This window comes from Apaloderma vittatum, unplaced genomic scaffold (genome assembly GCF_000703405.1).
Source record: "Apaloderma vittatum isolate BGI_N311 unplaced genomic scaffold, ASM70340v1 scaffold11360, whole genome shotgun sequence".
Lineage (NCBI taxonomy): Eukaryota > Metazoa > Chordata > Aves > Trogoniformes > Trogonidae > Apaloderma > Apaloderma vittatum.
Window position 1 is genome coordinate 11,543 of NW_009694006.1, and position 5,349 is coordinate 16,891.

Sequence of the window (5,349 nt, forward strand, 5' to 3'; positions counted from 1 at the left end):
AATTATGTAGGACAGCAGAGGGGGCAAATGTATCCCTGTGTTTTAGCAGCTTAGGTCAGAGGTGTGCAGCAGATGAAGGATGTAAAGAATTCGACTGAATATTGTCAGCAGACCCAGTGTCATCAAACTAATGGGAGTGGGATTAAAGTGACAAAATCTGCTTTTATTGCAGGAGGTGTTGCCAGTATTTAACTAGTGCTTCTGGATCCTGGTGGGCCAAGTGATGCTTATTCTTCCTAGTAAAAAAAAACCAAGATAATAGTTCTGGTAGCTGTCCTCCTGTACCACCACTGAGCATGCAGCTGTATAGAAAATTACGGTATTATGTTTCAGCTCTGGTAGGAGGGCTTGAGTGGATAGCTAGTTCCAAGATAATAGTAGGAGAGAAATAGCCTGAAGATACGTGCTCCCAAAATAAATCCAGAATCGCAGAAGTTCAGTCTATTTCAAAAGCCACTGTTACTAAATTATCAGAGAGCTAAACTCAAAGATGGATTGAAGAAAGTATACGCCATCCAAACTGTGATGTAATGCTGAGGGCCTGATGTTAATGTTGGAGGATTGAAAGTTTTGAAATGCTGCAACTGGAGCTCCTGATTTTTTTTTTTTCTTTTCAGTAGAAGTAGCAGTCAAAAGTAGATTGCTTTTCATTCCTTTTCATAAACGGATTTCAGCTACAAGGCTAAATTATCCGGTAGCTCCATTTTTAACTTTTTAAATTTTTTTTTTTTTATTCTTTCACAGCCAGGACCAAGCTCGCTAAAGATTAGGTGTGTGTGTTTGATTGTCAAAGTAAAACCTCATGGTCACTTTCTTTCCTCTGTCACTGGAGGGAGACTCTCACTAGAGCCAGAGACCTTTAAATGAGGTGTCAGCCTTGCCACACCTCCCATCCTCTTCCTGTCTTTCAACTTAGATGCATGAAATAGGTGAAAAAGACGACTAATCTTTCATTGGTGGTGGTCTGTGGTGGGAGAGAAATAATGTTAAGCTTTTGGATATATGTTTGCAGTGAAGGAAGCAGAAAGTACAAATACTTTTTTTTTTTTCTTAAAAGGCCAGCACAAAGCTGCGTATCTAATTTGATGGAGAGGGGTGTGGGAAAGTGTTTAGTAAAGCTGATTGGGATGTTTCACTGTTTGGGCAAACCTTGATGAAGGAATATAATGCCAGACGTCCTCTGTGGTAGAATTAGCACCAAGCCAGTCGGAAATTTCCTTGTTCTAAGTTGAAAAGAAGCTTGTTTTCAGTTTGGAGGGGAATCCCCGTGTTAAAATTAAAACTTTCAAGTTCTAACTATGAAGTGTGGTCTGTAGTAGTGCTGCTAGAGCAGTGCAAATAAACACGAGAGATGAAAGCAAAACATACATGACTAATACTAAATCATGCTATCAAGCACTGAGAATCATGTCCCTTGGCCAAAAATATTTTCAAGTGTTAAATGTGAAGGTTAGCAGTTCTTAAATAGTGTTTATAAAATAAGTTTAAAACCAAATTTGAAATATTCTAGGTAACTTGCAACGGAGGTGACTATCCTTTTTCAAAGCTAACAGGTCCTTCAAAGAAAGTCATTAACATGAGGTATGTTGGTCTTCATTTCAAAGCATTCATTCAAAAATGCTTTCCCTCTTTTTACTTTGAGGAGTTGTAGCAGGTGTAATGGAAGTTTATGGGTCAAAAACAGATGTTTCTATTTTTCCAGCAGACTCTTCCCATTTCCTGTTCCTCCACACTGAAACCATCTCCTTCGATCTTCTGCTGTTTCAGTTGGGAACTTGGTCTCTGATTCCTTTTTCCATAGTGGAACGAAGAAAAGAGAGGGAATCAGCAGCGTTGCCCAGATGGCAAGAATAGGTGAGGAGCTTGTGAAAAGGTGGTGAGATGACAGCTCAGGTGCTGTAAAGACAAGACCCTGTTGCCATATAGCAAAGATGAGATGTCCAAGAGAAGGATTTACTGCTGAATGCAGTTGTTCTGCTTTCTTCCAACCTAAAGAACGGGGCCTCAATATCTTGATAAGAAGTGAAGATGTTTGAGGAGTGAGCACAGTAAAACGAGTCTGAAAGTCAGGAGCTGTTTGTGATGTTGGAGCCTAAGGATATTACCGAAGTATCTCATCCAGCTGCCTTTCCCGATGAGCACAATTAAGGCCCATGAAATAAGCCATAATTGCAGGTTGGGCGTGTTTTAAGTGTTTTACAGTAGCAATCTCTGCTCTGCAAGCGCTTCCAGCCAAAAAGGATCCACTCCACACCTGTAACATTTGCAACACCAGCAGGATGAAAGGCGAGCTCCCGTTTCAGGAATGTGCTCTGAAGAAGGGAAGAAGTTTGTTCAGGTTAACCTGCTGCCCTCCTGGTTAAAAATGAGGAAAATATGCATCCAGGCGTCAAGGGTGCTACTATTCCCTATCCTTTTTGCATTCAGAAAATCTTTTTTTTCCCAAGCATGGCATATGACAGATGCTGCCTAGATAATGATATTGGGCAACACATTGAGCAAAACAGATGAGACAGCCTTAGCAATAAAGGGGGTTGTGCAGCTGACAACAGAATTACATGCATGTTTCTAGAAGAGCGTTGTTTTCGAGGCATTTCATGCAGCTTGGCAGGCATACCACAGGTTCACGGGTGTCATGATCTCATGGACAGAAACGAAGGTGAAAGATCACACGGTTGGTGGTCAAGGGCAAGTCAGAAAGCTGTGGTGGGCACAAAGGCAGAGCAAGTACATGCTGGCATGGAAAGGAGAAGCTCTGAATGCCTCGAAGAGAGGGAAGCGTGTCCCTGAGTGGCACAGATGAATGCCTCGCTGGAAGGAGCATTCGCCACTGGCGTTCACAGAGCCATTGGCTGTATGAGGAGCTGCTTGATAATTCCCATGTGTTCAAATTCCCCACCTGTGGGCACAATCTTAGTGGCCTGTTCCAATAAAACCAGTATTTAAAGTGCACTAGAACCTTATAAGGCAAAGGATCTCTTTAGTTGTATTTACCTATACCACTCTGCATGTTGCTTTTGGGGTACTCTTGGTTGAGTGAGGGATTTTTTTTGTTGTTGTTGTTTTGATTTGTTCTAAAATAGAAAATCTCTGCAGATTTTCAGAGAAAAAAATGTGACAATGTCCTTGCTCACTCTGAATGCTGTCACACGGTGCAAACGTACACCCTGCTTGTTTCGTGCCTGCTCAGGCAGGGCTTTAAACAATTGCTTGCTTCTCTCCAACTTGCCTGCTCATGAGCCAAGAAAACAAAGGGATGGGCAGGTCACCAGGAACCAGGGTTGCTGTTGAAATCCTGTTATGTTAACACAAAGGCCCAGGGAAAAGGTGTCCACTTTCGGATTGTCAGCAAGTTCAGTGTTGCCAGGCGTTACCAATTTTTCTAGATCATTTGTTAATAATGCATCGACTGTACGTTGGGCATCTGGGGTGCTATCAAAGAAAGAGCAGGCTTTGCAGAATCCTGCCTGTCTGGTCAGTTGCCCAAACATGGATAAGAAAGGCATTTCAAGAAAATAATCTGTCCTTTACACTGCCAGGCCCAACTGATGCCTGTTGTCAATGCTCCTGCCTTTCTAATTGTCAAGGGAGCTTTTTTTCACCTGAGTTTCTGTTTGTATTCCTGAGTTCTAATTCTTTATGCAGTTAGTTCTTATTAGTTTGATTAACTTCATTGGGCTGGTTCGCACAAAGCTAAAAGGCATGTGCAGAAGGATTTACAGGATCAGATCTTGAGTAGTGAGCATGTTATTCGGCTACCTAAAAGCACCGTAATGATTTCTTACCTGGCTTTATGCACTCGTTCCATGTTCCTTGATAAATCCTGAGCCTCTCTTGCCAGTCTCTTCTGTCTGCCCTCCTCAGACATACTGGCTTTCTTTTGCATGTCTTTTTAACTGTTGTTTTATCCTGCTAAGCTCAAACAAGCAAGGTAAAAAGCACGGTAGTGGTGCAAACTTGTGACACTTTAATAGATGCTCATCTCCCACTCATGTAGCATTGTAATTGGTTTTAAGATGCTGCTCCCTTCAATTACAGCCGTAAAAGCAGGTCAGATGCAATGCACTTGATCCATTAAGCTAAGAACAAGAAAGATTGTTTAAGTGCACATAATTTTGGTTTGCTGTTTCAGAGTCTTAATTTGTCACTCTTTAAGGCACAGGTTTTGTTTCTCATGACTCATCCCTAATACCTTTGCTTAAAGCAAACAGATCCTAGGATTTTCTGTGTGTTTTTCTTTCTTTTTTTGTTTTTTTTTGGTATAATCTCAGCTATGTTTGCTATTAGTAAGATTTCTTGTGAACCATGACCACAGTTTTCCTATGGAACTTTTTAAAAGGCTGCGATCTATCACTCCTACAGCAAGGTGCTGAATGTAGAGCTGGTGCAGGAAAAAGCATCATTACAAAATCTCTTCCAAACAGTTTTGCTATACCTGTTTCTATGAGAAGTCAGTTATGAATTCTGAAATTATTTTGTTTACTGATTATGTGCCCTCAGTACACTCTGTTCATTTACTTGGTCTTACTTCCTGCATACAAAATACCTTTAAGTACCCTAAGCAACTTCAGTGATATTTTCAACTTCTCTTTACAAAACCCCGTTGATTTTATATGCATCTTTATTTTCTGCAGCAGTCTCACACTGATTTATCCTCTGGGCTTTAAAACTGACCCTGCTGTGACACTGTTGTGCAGCTTACCAGACAGTTTTTCAGTTACTTAACATCTGCATCTGATGTATTTTCAGTCGTGGGACCAGCTACATTAGATTCAGTCACCAGCACAGTGACAGACTGAATCAGCAGCCTGCTCGCTTATGGCTGTTCTGATTTTCTGTATCACTTGTTCCGTTTAAACCATAGCACGTTGCATGGAAATGTCAGGGTACTTTCTGTGTTCAGAGGAGACTTTTTTTTTTCTTTTGGTTCAAGAATATAAAGGCAGTGGTTTTAGTTGGTTGACAGATCCCTTGCCTACATTTTTACCACCAGAAGCAATCCGTCGGCTCATAGCTGACACCTTACCTACTTTCTGCAGTCCTGCCTACAGGCAAGGATGAGGAATGTTTGCGCTCCAGTGTTTAACCACACCATGGGTTTCATGCGTGCCTTGGTGGGGTACAGCCGTTAGCCCACGGGTGTGTAGAGCATCGTCAACACAAGAAGGACACGGACCTGTTGGAGCGTGTCCAGAGGAGGGCAACAGGAAGGATGAGAGGGCTGGAGCACCTCTCCTCTGAGGACAGGGTGAGAGATGGGGGGTTGTTCAGCCGGGAGAAGAGACGGCTCTAGGGAGACCTTATCGTGGCCTTCCAGTAATTGAAGGGGCTACACGGAAGCTGGGGAGG